The sequence below is a fragment of the Dipodomys merriami genome, unplaced genomic scaffold (assembly GCF_024711535.1).
Source record: "Dipodomys merriami isolate MVZ:Mamm:240054 unplaced genomic scaffold, mDipMer1.0.p SCAF_497, whole genome shotgun sequence".
Lineage (NCBI taxonomy): Eukaryota > Metazoa > Chordata > Mammalia > Rodentia > Heteromyidae > Dipodomys > Dipodomys merriami.
The window spans coordinates 462,364-476,971 of NW_027206065.1; the positions used below are offsets into that span (position 1 = coordinate 462,364).

General features: G+C 46.8%; 1 protein-coding gene across 5 annotated transcripts in view; it reads left to right on the forward strand.

The window, feature by feature from the left end:
* Positions 1-5,933: 5,933 nt before the first annotated feature.
* LOC138809395 (transmembrane protein 229B) overlaps positions 5,934-14,608 on the forward strand; it is a 43,945-nt gene continuing 35,270 nt past the window's right edge. For 4 of the 5 annotated variants that reach the window (XM_069995913.1, XM_069995914.1, XM_069995916.1 and 1 more), the window contains exon 1: positions 7,345-7,451. The gene's annotated coding sequence lies outside the window, so the exon portion shown is untranslated. Of the gene's footprint in view, positions 5,980-7,344; positions 7,452-14,608 lie in introns of those variants that run through there. The other variant, XM_069995917.1, reaches the window with a different exon arrangement.

Below are 14,608 nucleotides of genomic sequence, written 5' to 3' on the forward strand. Positions count from 1 at the left end.
GCTGTTACCCCAGGGGGTTCCTGCAGAGCTTTTGCTGGCCTAGTGGGAAGGTACATGTATAACTCAAAGGAAATTTGATTCTGTACATAGGAACAGAGTGATCAAAAGACTGGAGATTTTCTGGTGGCAGAAATCCTTGGGGATTCTCTCTATTAATTCTCATAACCTAGACTCTCAAAGCTTACCTGCTCCTACCTCGTCTTCTCAAGTTCCTTTTAATCAACATTCCCTTGAAATAAACGAGCTTCCTGATCACATATATATCCTTCCAATAGCTTCTTTTAGATTAAGATAACAAATGTCAGCCAGGCATTGGTGGCTCATACCTGTAATCCTAGTTACTCAGAAGGCTAAGATCTGAGGATCACTGTTCAAAGCCAGCCTGGACAGGAATGTCCGTAAGACTCTTATCTCCAATTAACTACTAAAAGGCTGGAAATGGAGCCACAGCTCAAAGTGGTAGAGTGTTAGCCTTGAGCACAAAAGCTCAGGGACAGTGCCCAGGCCCTGAGTTCAAGTCCTAGGACCGGCACAGGCGCACGCACGTGCGCATACACACGCTCGATAACTCAAATCAGTTTCTGTTGCTTGCACAGAGTCCTAATTATGTTTCTATTTCTTCCTATTTCAAGTAGAGGCTGGTACAGAGATTTCTCCTATTTTCAAATGCCAGCATGCTAGCTTGGCTATGAGCTAAGACCATGACCACATACCCCCTCCCTCTCCTTCTCTCTCAACCGGCTTGTTTTCCTGTAAAGCCAATCCAAATACTTTCAAAGTCAAGATTGCCTTAGACTTTGATGCTCTTTGTGCTTCTAGCTCACTGCTCTTTTCTTGTCACAGCATCTGAGACAGACTATATGTGGTCATCTCTTGATCTCCAATTTCTGTACTCAGCCTCCCTCCCCGACCCTTTCTCATCTGGCCATGGGCCAGTTCCTCACTGAAATTACTCTCTTGAGCCACATCTCTCCTGACTAGTGGTCAGAGGGCAACCCCTAGGGAACCAATCCTCTGTAACAAGCATAAAGAAATCTTTCTGATTCCTTTCAAAAGTCATTAAGAACATTCCTTATGGTGGAGACAAGAGCAAGACCTTTCTGGATGGTTTGCTTTACAGGAAAGGCAGAAAATTCTTGTCCTTCACAAAAAATTTGCCTAATGCTGGGCACCAGGGGCTCATGCTTATAATCCTAGCTATACTAAGGAGGCTGAGATCTGAGGATCACAGTTCAAACCCAGCCTGGGCAGGAAAGTCCATGAGACTCTTATCTCCAGTGAATCACCAGAAAACCCAAAGTGGTGCTGTAGCTCAAGTGGTAGAGCTCTAGCCTTGAGCTGAAGAACTCAAGGACAGTGCCCAGGCCCAGAGTTCAAGCTCCACGACCGACAAAAAAAAAAAAAAAAAAAAAAAAAAAGCCAGGTGCCAGTGGCTCATGCCTGTGAGTGACTACCCAGGAGGCTGAGCTCTGAGGATTGAGGTTCAAAGCCAGCCCGGGCAGGAAAGTCTGTGAGACTCTTATCTCCAATAAACCACCAGAAAACCAGGAGTGGCTCAAGCAGTAGAGCGCTTCCCTTGAGCAGAAGAGCACAAGGACAGGACCCAAGCCCTGAGTTCAAGCCCCATGACCGACAAAAAAATAAAATCTCTCTCTCTCTAATATCTATCTATCTATCTATCTATCTATCTATCTATCTATCTATCTATCTATCTATGCCTAAGAACTTAACTTATTCAAGTCATTTTAGAGATGACAAAGATACTTAAAAGACTGTACTTTCCGCTGCTAGGTAGTAGAAGACAGATGTAAAGGGAATTCATATTAATTTACCCACTGTGGTAGGGACTTTCCATGACAGTATGGAGCTACTACCCTTCTTACCTATGTACTATGTACCTGGCACTATGCAAAATACTTTCTACACATTGTCTTATTCTCACAACACTCTAGGGGTGAGTATTACTATCTCATTTTGCAGATGAGGAAATGGGCTGAGAAAAGTTAGATAAACTGCTTTAAAATATCTAGCCAGGCAATGTTGGTAAGCCTAGCTACTCAGGAGGCTGAGATCTGAGGATTGAGATTCAGAGCAGGAAGTCCATGAACTTAGGATCTTGGATTCAGTGTTGCAGCAGAATGCTATGCCCTGTACATGACTGATTTTATTCAAAATAGTCTCAATGCAGATGAAAACGACCTTGGATAGGATGCCGAAAGTCCTAACTTTGAACCATATTTTGTTTTTATTAACAATGTAACCTTGACTAAAGTATGCAAGCCCTCTGAGCCTTGATTTTCTCATTTATATAACTGGAGATAGAATTAGCTGCACAGCCCTAAAGAGAAAAGTCACTACATTCCTAAGACACTATGTAAATTATTGTTAGATGATTGCTCATAGAGGAATGAGGAAAAATCCTGATCTTATTGTCAGGCCTGCATGAGAGCTGGAGAGACACTGATGCTGTCAAACCTGTGTCTCAGTTCCAAACTCCTCTCTCTCTTTCCCTCCTTTTCTCCCTCTCTCCCCTTCCTTTCTCTCTTACTTTGTCAGTCTTTGCCTGAACTCAGGGCCTGGACACTGGCCCTGTCAAGGTGAGCACTTTACCACTCGAACCACAGCTCCAATTTCAATTTTTTGGTGATTAATTGGAGATAAGAGTCTCATGGACTTTCATGCCTGGGCTGGTTTCCAACCTTGATCTTCAGATCTCAGACTTCTGAGTAGCTAGGATTACAGGGTGAGCCACCAACATCCCACAAACTCTTCTTTCTTTTAACTGTCATCTTGGTTTCTAGACTATATGTATATATATATATATATATATATATATATATATATATATATATATATATATATGTGTGTGTGTGTGTGTGTGTGTGTGTGTGTGTGTGTGTGTATATGTATATATATTATATATAATACTTTTTCCTTTGGCTTCAGGTTTATTTTTCTGCTTCTAATTTGAAAAGAGATTCATTTTTTATGGGCTCCTAAAAATATTGTTGATACCTGGTGGTGTGCCTACTGAGCCTAATGGAAAAACTGTGGTGAATTCAGATCTTGCTGTCTTGCCCACCCATTATGCTTTTTATCTGCTCAATGCTGCCCCCTAGAGCCTGAAAGGAGCAGTGCATCTTCCAAGGCCACAAAGGAGAATGGGAGACTGCTCATACACAGGACATCTTCTCCCCTCAACATTTGGACCTTGCTGCTAGACATAGTGATGATGCTTCTTGTCAAGATGTCCCTGAAAGGAGGCTTTGTTCTATCTCTCTGATGGTCACAGGCACAACCTACATGCTTGCCTTTATCCCTGACCTTTTCTTCCTTCTCCTTCTTACCCCTAGTAGAAAACAGTTCCCTTTTACTGAAAGGCTCCTAAGTGCTGAGGACTTTACGTACAGTATGTCACTGGGATCGCAGTGTACTTAGGGAATATGTGATATTTCTACTACATAGAGAAAGGATGATGAAGGTCAAGAGCTGTTGTAAAGAGCTGGGGGTATAGCTTAGTAGCAGAGTACTTGTTCAGCATTCATGGGACCCTTGGATTCAATCATCAGCACCAGAGAGGAAACAAACAAACAAACAATCAAAAAAACAACCTTTTGTGGATGGCACTTCATAGCCTTGAACTTCATATACTGGTTTGAAGAAGTCAAGATAACTCCTCTGTCTCTATTGGAAAAGGCTTGCTGTTTGTTTGCTTGCTTTTCCCCACAGTGTGTTGCTGAGGATCATATCCAGAGGCCTTGTGACTATTAGGCCAGTATCTTACCACTGAGTTCCATCCCAGCCCCATGCCAGTGTTTTTCTTAGAAAAGAATAGATTGGCTGCAGGGCTGTAATCTTAGTTCAGGCCTGTAATCTTAGCTACTTAGAAGGCTGAGATTTGAGGATTATGGTCTGAAGCCAGTCAGGGCAGGAATGTCCATAAGACTATCTCTAATGAAACACCAGAAAACCAGAAGTGGAGCTGTGACTCAGGTGGTAGAGTACTAGCTTTGAGTAGAAAAGCTCAGGCCCTGAGTTCAAGCCCCATAACCAAAACAAACCAAAACAAAAACCAGAATAATTGATCAGTGGAAGAACAGTATGTACATGGGGATGGATTCAGAACTCCTGGTCAATCCTAGTTTGGGGATACAAGTTTATTAAAACAGATTAGGTTCAAAAAGAGGAAAATAGCTTACCTTCTTAACCAGAGCAGGCAAGATGGGCTTAACAAACCTCCAGTTTCTTTTCTAAGAGACTGATGCTGCTTTGGACCTCTGAGTTCTTTTTTTTTTTTTTTTTTTTTTCCCCCAGAGCTAAGGACCAAACTCAATGCCTAGTGCTCTTCCACTAAGCTAAATCCCCAAGCCCCTCTGAGCTCTTTGTCCCCAGGGCATATTATTAAAATGGAAAAAGGCTTCAATCTCTTTTATCACCCCTCTCCCTGTTTCTCTTTCTGTAGGTTGGTGTGTGTGTGTGTGTGTGTGTGTGTGTGTGTGTGTGTGTGTGTGTTGGTGTTGAACCCAAATCCTCCTGAAAGCTAAGTACTTGCTTTTCTATTGAACTGTACCCCAACCCCTAGAGAAGCAGCCTTCAGACCCCTCAGATCAGACTAGCCTGGGGTGTGCGTGTGTGAGAATTGGAAGAGAGCACAGGTCAGTGACTCTAGCCCCCAACTGATGGAGAAAGACCCCGAGTTTAAGGAGGCCTACCAGAGTTACATAGCTACAGAATTCTAAGCTAGCATCTGGCCAAGTAGGAGATCTGACTTAAAACAGAGCAAACAACAAAAACCTCCTCCCCACTAGTGATATTACACGTTTTTAAATGTCCCTTCTTCTTGGCTGAGGTAGCCATCTCCTCCAGGATAGGAGTGGGGATGGGGAATTTCGTTCTCACTGTCTGCCCATGCATACACGAAGCCTTTTCCAGGACAGTATGAGGGGCCTGTTTCAAGTCAGCCCCCACTGATCTCCTACTTTCCATATACTGGAATTTCCAGGGTTTCCAGGTGCAGCCATTATTTTCCATCACCTAGTGAAAGATTGATCCCAGAAAGAACATACTCCTTTTAGTCTTTCACAGTATATGCTTTTCATCTTTGTGGACCTTGGAGGTTCCGGCCTTTGCTATAGGCGAACAGGCCTCAGTTTATTCATCTTGGAAATGGAAAGAAACAAAAGAACTGGTGGGGCTGTTGCAATGAACGAGCTGCATAGGAGACAATAATGGTACCCCATGTTGTACACGCGTCCATCCACACAACTCCTACAAGCGGAACGCGGTGGGTGGGGGGGATGGCTCAGACACCTCGAAAGCAGGAGGGGTGGGAGACGGAGGGGGCGGAGGGGCCGGTCAGGGAGGGCCCGGGAGTCTGCACTGTAGTCACCTGCGCCAACCCAGGCTGGGGATGCGCTGTGCGGGGGGCGCCCCGGGCAGGATTGACTCCTGGCTCGGGAAGGTAGCCGGGGGGTCAGGGCGAGCAGCGGGGCCAGCGGGCCCTGCGGGCAGGCGGGCGCACAAGGAGTTAATCAGGGCCGGGGGCAGAGCGCCTGTCAGACGCGAGCATGTGCAGTTTGCACCGCATCCGTACTATGGGTGAGTGCCGCCGCCGCCGCCGCCGCCGCCGCCGGGGGCTCCGTTCCGCCCGGGCAGCGGCGGCCGCAGCCCCCGGCGCCCCCACCCCCAGCCCGCACCCGCCGCACCCGGGCGCCAACAGGCGATGCGGGACTGAGCGCGGCGCGCGGGTCGGCCGGGCGGCGCGGGGGGAGGCACCGCGGGCCGCCGGGCGTGGGGGGCGGGGAGCAGGCGGCGCCGGCGAGCGCCGCGAGTCCCGGCGCGGGCGGAGGAGCGGGAGCCAAGCCTGGAGTGTATGGGGAGGAGGGGGACGTGGGGGGGGGGGGACGGCGCTTCAGGCAGCACCTGCGTCCGGCCGGCCCTGCCCGGGCTCTGCCGGCGGCCCCGGCCGGCCCCGCACCGGTAGGTGCCCGCGATGCCCGCCCGCAGACAGGCCTTCCCACGGCGGGGAGCGGTGGCCGCGCCGGGCGGGCGGGCAGCGGCGCGAGCGCGGGCCCCGGGGCGCGCGGAGGTGGGGGGGGCGGCCCCGCGGGGGAGACCCCGGCCGGACCCCGCCTCCGCCTTGCTTTCGGTTTCGAGGCGGCCGCCCGGGGGGCTTGGGCGCCGCGAGCGGGCGGCAGATTGGAGGGCGCTCGGGGTTGGGGTTCCCGGAGGGGAGGTGGGGGGGGTGGGCGCACAGGGGGGCGTGTTGGGCAAAGGGGCGCGCATGCACTGGCAACTTTCCCCGCGGGGAACAAAGAGGTGCCAGGCTGAGACGAGGGTAAAGATCCAGTGGAGTGGCGGGAAGTGTGTGTGTGTGTGTGTGTGTGTGTGTGTGTGTGTGTGTGTGTGTGTGTGTGTTGGGGGGGTTCAAGTTGCCATCTCTTCCTCCCCTCCCCCGCCCCCCTGCAAAGAGCACCCCGAGGCCGCCTCGGGAGGACAGAGTGGGGCACCAGGCTGGGCAGGGGCTGAGGAGCCATGGATCCTCTTTTGAGTTTGAGACTGGGGACTTCTCCCCAGTGTGCATGGAAAAAAAGTGGGTGAGGGTGGGCCGCACACCTGGGCATTCTCTTCCTCCCAGGTCTGTGCCCAGCCTGCAGTCAGGGGCCCAGCCCAGTCCCTGGCTGCCAGCTCCCCATCTGTGGTCCTTGGTGAGAGCTGCAGGGGGCCGGGATGCTCATGGCAAGGGCAGGGAGACTCTGGCATCCTTCCCAGGTGTCTTCCTTTCCCTCTTTCTATGTCCAGTCAGAAACTGACCCCTTTGCCTTCTCTTCCTGTCTTCATTTTTTTTTAAATTGGGGTGTCTTAGAGTGGAAAGGGTATGTTTGGTTTCCATTGAGACCGTGGCAGGTTGCTTTGATGCTGCTTCAAGATTCTTTCAGGAGAAAAAGAGGGACTCTGAGAAGCTGTCTGCCAGGGTAACCTTGGTGGTGGTGGCATGTGTGTGTGTGTGTGTGTGTGTGTGTGTGTGTGTGTGTGTGTGTGTGTGTTGTTCAGTTCATCCACAGACCACCCCAGTAAAAAACTGCTATTCCATCTGGAAGCCGAGGTTCTTTTCTGTGCTATACCTTGGGAAAGGGTCAAAGGGAGATCTGAAGGATGTGCTCTGGAGGTGGGGTGGGGTGTGTGTGGGGGTAATACAGTTTCTTAGTAGAAACAGATCAGATCCCAGCACCCCAGTTCCCATCTTTGTGTCTGCAGGAGCAAGGTGCCTTTAGCTTGCTGCTGGTGTGCATGTGACCAGTGTGGCTCCTGTCCTGTGGCAGGACAGCCCTCCCATAGCTGATCTCCGCCCCCTCCTCCTTCTTTATGGTTGGAAAGAGCTACATCTTCTGACCTATGAACACAGAAGGCACTGGAGGCTCTGGACTTCTGGGGACTGGCTGGCCTCTCCTGTGAGTGAGCTGATGATACAAGTGGTTGTAGGGATGGGGCCTTCAGGGACAACTAGAGCCAGAGGCATGGAAGGGTGGGCTGAGATGAAGCTTCCTCCCCACCCCTGAGAATTTGTATTTAGAGAAAGAGATGAGCCATGGAGGATGGGTATGGGTGGGGTGTGGGTGGGGTGTCTGGTCCTAGAAAAAAGTTGACCACTGAAAGATATAGGACCATTAAGGGATGGTAGAAAATGAAGTCCCTTGAAGTTTAGATCTGTCACCCTGAACATATTGCTAGAGTCAGGGTCCCCATACAGGCGCCGAGCCAGCCAGGTCCACTTCTGTGGACCTTTCCACTCTAACTGAGTAGGGTTGATTATTGCTCAGATCCTCTACTGGATTTACCCCAAGCTGTTTATTCCTAGCCGAGGATAATGATATGGAGGCCTGACGGCCCCACTCCCAGGGGTGAGAGAGCTGGCTTTTCATGGACTGACTGTTACTCAAATGTACGGGCTATAAGATGGGAAATTGATACTCCCTTGACTCCGTCTTTGAAAGTGATGAGGCATGAATTCTTACATTTACAAAGTGATTTAAGAGCCTCAGGTCTTTGGAATGAAAGATATTAAATGAGTTAGTGAGCCTTATACTGTATTTAGTTCGGTTGTATCAGACTTGCATATTGTGTCTAAAGGGAAAGGTGTCATTTTACAGGAAAAGGCTAAATTACAGCTTTTGTGATAGGGAAAGCCAACACTGGCTGGCTTCAAAAGTGTAGTTGTTATCAGAAAAGCTGTTGCCTCAGGTATACAGGCAGCAAGTGTTTGTGGTTGGTTTTTGTTTGTTTTTGTTTTTGTGTCAGCCTCTGTTCTCAGGATGTGTTAGAGCTCCTTCCTGGTGGGATTTCCCTGGGAAACTTCAGGCCAGGATGTCACCCTCCAAGCTCTGAGAAGGGTCTTTGATGATGTCAGCGGGGGTGGGGTGGGGTCTGATGTCATATGGATACTGTTGAAGCAGGCTGGCCCCATCAACAGTCCTATCAGATCTGGCTGTCCTTGAAGAAGAAAAGGTATAGCTAACTCTCCCCCAACCAGAGGGCTCTCAAATTTGTGTCCTTCTGACTCTCCTTCCTCTTCTCTCCACCCCTGAATTACAGACAAGGTGTTTTGGGTATTAGTTTTTTTGTATTTCAGGAACATTCCTTGTAAGATGTGGATAATTTCTCTCTTGGTAAACTCTTAGCTCCCTTTGTGTTAATACCTTGGCCAAGCAGTGGTGGTGGGGATATGGGGAAGGATTCCTATAAACCAGACTTTCTGTCCAGATTTTCTGCTTCTCTCTGCCCCTCCCCCTTCCATTTCTCCGATGTAAAAAGGAAAGCGTAAACTGATTCAGGAGGAAAGGGAAGAGAGGTCATTTTCTTTTTTAAATTGTAGTTCCCCTTGAGGGAAACTGAGTCATACTGAGAGTCAGCACATTGGCTGTGGCATATGTGAACAGGCATGTTGGGTGGATTTGAGAGTTATACCATGAGATAAAGAATTGTGGAGAGAAATTAGGTACCTGTGTTTGGTTTAAGATGTACACCTGCCTGAGGCTTTGAGCTGTGGGAGGCTCCAGCTGCTACCATCCAAGGAAAAGGAAGTGGTTTCTGGCCTTGATACACACATCCATAGATAGACCAGAGGTTAAGTGAGTAACTCAGCTGGTTCCCAAGATAGAAAGGAAGGCCTTTCTGTCTGCTCCCTTCCCTTTGCTGGCACACACCAAGCTGCAGGGGTCATCTCTCACCGTCTACAACTCTTATGGTCCAACTCAAGGTTCACTTTAACATAAGTTCCTGGGCTAGGAAGGTGGCTCAGTGGTAGAGTGCTTGCCTTGCATACATGAGGCCCTGGGTTTGATTCCTCAGCGCCACATGAGCAGAAAAAAGCCAGAAGTGGCACTGTGGCTTAGGTGGTAGAGTGCTAGCCTTGAGCTGCAGAGCTGAGGGACAGAGTCCAGGCCCAGAGTTCAGGACCTACGACCGACCAAAACAAACAAACAAACAAACAAACAAACAACAAACCCCAAACCAAGAGAAAAACAAAAACCATCAGTTCCCCTGGTGTATAAACTTAATGGGGTCAAGGGTGCACAGTGATACTGGTCTCCTTGCTCCTTTGAAGGATGGTTCTAAAAAGAAACCCTGTCATCTTGGTGCTTCTGTGCTAGCGTCAGGCACAAATCAGTTTGGCAATCAGAAGAATAACCACAGTCGTTACTAATTCTAACCACTCCCCTCCTTCCTCCTCTCCAAGATCCTTTACTCTGCTGGCTTCCAGGGAGTTTGAGATCCTCTCAGGGCTCCTGTTTGGGATGGTGATGTTATAGAAGGGATAACATCACTAAAATTAGGGCACCCAGGCAGGACTTGGGTCTTCAGATTGCTTCTTTCTTTGAAAGTATGGCAGTATTCAGGACTTCACCTACCAATTAATATAGGCATATCTACTAGATAATAACACACACATACACACACACACACACACACACACACACACACACAAATAGAGAGAGAGAGAGCACTTTCTGCCACTTCTTCCAAAAGCCACACACATAGAACATACTGAGAAATTATCTATTTCTGACTGCTCTCGAAGTTGGGCTTGAGTGATGAAAGCCTTCTAGTTGCTTCATTCATTATTTTAGTTTGTAAGAAGCACCTCTGCCATGTGAACTTCTGGAATGAACTATTTCTATCAGAAAAAAAAAATCACTCACCTTGAGTTTCAGTAAGGCCTTCACACCTGCTGGGAGGACTAGGAATACCATCCAAGAAAGAGATCCAAAGTTTACCAAGAGACAGTTCTCTTCTAGACTTTCTGAGAGACATTGTGGCTTTGAGCCACAGTGCACTTCCTGGGGCTCTGTGGTTTCATGGCTTGCACAGTTAGCACAGGGACAGACTCTGGAGAAGTCTTTGTAGATAATACAGGAAGCCCATCTTGTACATAACAACTGCCATTCTGTGGAGCAATGATGGGAACTTGATTTTAGCTCACTGGCAATCCTTATTCTTTCCCACTACTGTTCTTGGCCAAACTCAATCTTTGTCCCTAGTCCTTAGGTCTTCTTCCCTCTTATGCATCAACCTCATCCTCATCTATCATCATAATACTAATAATATTAAGCCAGGCACTGGCTACTCAGAAGGCTGAGATCTGAGGATTGCAGTTTGAAGCCAGCCTTGGCAGGAAAGTCTATGAGACTCTTGATCTCCAGTTAACCACCAGAAAACCGGAAGTGGAGTTGTGGAGCAAAAGACCTTAGGGACAGCAGTGTAGGTCTTGAGTTTAAACCCCATGACTGACAAAAAATTAATAAAAAATGTTTCCATAGCCAGGAATAAGGCATCTAGTGTATAAATCATATTTTTATCTACAGTTTAAAATAAATAAGGACAAGAAATATAGCAACACATGCAATTATTCTGGATTTTTGTCTTTTATTTTCTTGCCAAAAGCAATGAGATGACCTTTTTATACTGACCTGTAGATGCTGTCAAGCTTTCTTATTCCTGCACAGTGTCTAGCATATGTGAGTGCTTCTTCAACCATCAGCAGTGGCTCTTGAATGTGATCAGATGCCCAGATTCATAGGTCATTGGGCATTGAATCTGCTTATATGGGAGCTAGTGACAGACACATTTCAGAAATCAAGCTGGGCACTAGTGGCTTGTGCATGTAGTCCTAGTTGCTCAAGAGGCTGAGATCTGAGAATTATTCAAAGCTAGTCTAGGTAGCAAAGTCCATGAGACTCTCATTTCCAATTAACCATCAAATAGCTAGAAGTGGATCTGTGGCTCAAGTGGTAGCGCATTAGCTTTGAGCTCCAAAAAAATAAATAAATAAAAAGCTTAGAGACATTAGGGACAGTGTACCATCACTGAGTTCAAGCCCCAGGACTGGTGTGTTTATGCACACAAGTGCTCTCTCTCTCTCTCTCTCTCTCTCTCTCTCTCTCTCTCTCTCTCACACACACACACACACACACACACACACTAAAATCAGGACATTTGGGATTCCCTCCTTACTCACTTAATTGATGTTGCATAGCCCATTTCAGCCCCAGACTCTGAGACTTGTTATAGCCTAAGAGTTGACCACCATCATTTATTGAATGCTTATTAAATACCAGACATTGGGTTAAATTATATATATATATATATATATATATATATATATATATATATGTATGTATGTATGTATGTATGTATGTATAGTCTTTCTGTTGCAGCAAAGAGCAAGCTATCATTGATGTTCCTCACTTTACAGTTGGAAACACTGAGCCTTTGCAAGGTAAAGGGACTGCACAAATCACTGAATTAGGATTTGAATTAGGATTTGAACAGAGAGCTATCTGATTCTATTGTGTATTGTGAGTGTTGAATTGAGCGGGTGATGAAACAAATGTTGAGGAAAGGATCAAAACATAAGTACCACTAGTAAACATATAAGAAAAGTAGATGTGGCTTAAACCTAGCCAGGTAGAGGGAGATGGAAGTACAGATTTTTACTTGAAAACAGCTTCCTGATGAATGTTCAGGAAAGGTCTGTAGCCTGCAGCAGGGAAGTAGGCCAGATGGCCTGGGAGCTCTTTTTTTTTTTTTTTTTTTTTATAAGGGGAACAGGATTTTTGCTTGGCATAGGAATGTATCATATAAACCCTATTTCATTGTGATGCCAAAATTTTCTTCTTGCTGGCCAATTTTCCTCTTCCTCTTCTTGGGTAGCATTTTCCTCTCTGTTACCCTGTTGCTGCTAGTCCTAACAACTTAGCTTTTCAGATTTCTGACTCTAATCTTCATTTTCTAGCTTAGTTTCTGGGCCATCCTTTTGCCTGTCATTATCATACAGCTGGGAGGGCTGATTATGATGCCAATCCCAGGTATACTCTGCAAAGTACAGAAAGAATTAGACTATTCTCCAGGAAAGTATTTCTGGCCACTGAGTAGTCCATTTAGAGATGACTAGTTCATTGAGATCCATTCATTTTTTTGTTCAAGGCAAGTTAGCTATATACCTCTTCTAGTATTTTGAGGTGTTTATAGGGGAGGAATGAGAGTTGAGGGGTATCATGGAGGAGATGAGCTATCTTCTCTTACAGTTACCAAGATGCTGCATGATAGAGCATGTGATAGGAGCCAGGAGACAAGTCTCCTGCCAAAAACCCAAGCCTCTTCAAGATAACATAAGCACACAGATCATGTAGCTAATAAGTGGCCTAGCTCTGCCCAGCTCTAACAACTCTGGGCATGCGACATGAATTCATTGGCTTTTAGTTTCCTTACCTATAAAATAAATATTGAAAGAGATGTTCTGTAGCCACTCTTTTAAGTAGTTAATTCTGGATGGTCCAGGTGAATCTGGATGGTTCTGGCTTTTCTCATGGAAGAATTCACTCAATAGGGAACTGTAAGAAAGAGCTGGGAGAGCAAAAGTAGAGTTGAATGAGAAGGGAAAGGGACAGAGTCAGAGCTAGAGTAAGAAGCTTCTTCTTCTTTTTTTTTTTTTTTGGTTGGTCGTGGGGCTTGAACTCTGGGCCTGGGAGCTGTCCCTCAGCTCTTCAGCTCAAGACTAGCACTCTACCACTTGAGCTACAGAGCCACTTCCGGTTTTCTGGTGGTTTATTGGAGATAGGAGTCTCACAGTTTCTTCTGCCCCGGCTGGCTTTGAACAGTGATCCTCAGATCTCAGCCTCCTGAGTAGCTAGGATTACAGGCGTGAGCCACCAGCGCCCGGCTGTAAGAAGCTTCTTGTGAAGAGGAACTGGGTTCTCTCCTTCCTTTTTCCAGTAGTACTGTAGAGAGGTGGCATTTGCTAACCTTTCTACTCATTATTTCTTAACCACAAAGAACACTCTCCTATTTTAATTTAAACGTCACTTCCCCTTCCTCTTCTCACTGTCCCTTGGGGAGAAGCCCTTAAGTGAAGGCAGAAGTAAAATGGTACATTTGGGCTATGTTTCACGTTCTGCACTTGAATTTGGTAGACTCCAAGGCCTGGAGTAACCCAAGCTTCTAACTCTCCCCCTACTCCCCTGTCACCAGTCAGGTCTGTAGGATTTGAAGACTTCAGTTGATGCTTTCTGGGTGATTTGGTGTTAGTGAGAACATACCTCTTTTGCTACCCTGCCTCTACCTGAAAATGAAGATCAAGCCATAAACTCAGCTCTGGAGTCCAGGAATCATGAGTCTTTGTTCATGGAATAGGGCAATTTGGAATTCCCTTTGAAAAAGCATTTGACCCAGGGATTCTCTCAGTTATCAATAGTACCTTCTGTTTTCATTTCATCATACTCAGTGTTGAAGAGCAAACAAGTTCCCACCAAAACCACCAAATCAATCTGAATCAATCATTTCTGTCCCTGCCCATCTTATCTCTTTATTGTTATACCAGTAATTTCTAATGGTGATTGCTGTACCACTAGGTGTATGAAGGACAGACTTAGTTGGTGTGGGAACAAACATTTTGGAATAACTATATTTCTGAGTAAAAAGAAACATGACTCATTGGCATGTACTCATGATGCAACTTAATTTTGTGTCCCGCTATCACTTTATGCTTATTTAGTGGAATTAGTTCTTCCTTTGTCCTGGGATGTCCTGTTTATTTACAGGCAATAGAAGGTATGGCAGTTACCTTAAGTCACAAACATGGTCTCCATTCAGTACTTCACACACACCCAAGCCTTTGTCATTGGACTGGGAGTGATGGGAAAAGGCTCAGGGGCCAGTATTGGCTCCTGGTTCTCAGTTTCCTGAACCTGGCAGGTATTTAATGCTGACTCTCTTGAGGCTATGCACATGGATTTTTCCAAGATCCTTCTTCCCCCAACTGTGAGAATATTCACTTTCCATTGTCATGGGGAAAAAATACTCCTTTGGTTTCCTTTCCCTTTTTCCCTTCCCTCCTTCCCTGCCTCCCTGCCTCCCTGCCTCCCTGCCTCCCTGCCTCCCTGCCTCCCTGCCTCCCTGCCTCCCTCCCTCCCTCCCTCACCTACCTTCCTTCCTTCCTTCCTTCCTCCCTCCCTTTCTCCCTCCCTCCCTCCTTTCCTTCCTTCCTTCCTTCCTTCCTTCCTTCCTTCCTTCCTTCCTTCCTTCCTTCCATGTTGTGCCAGTCCTGGGGGCT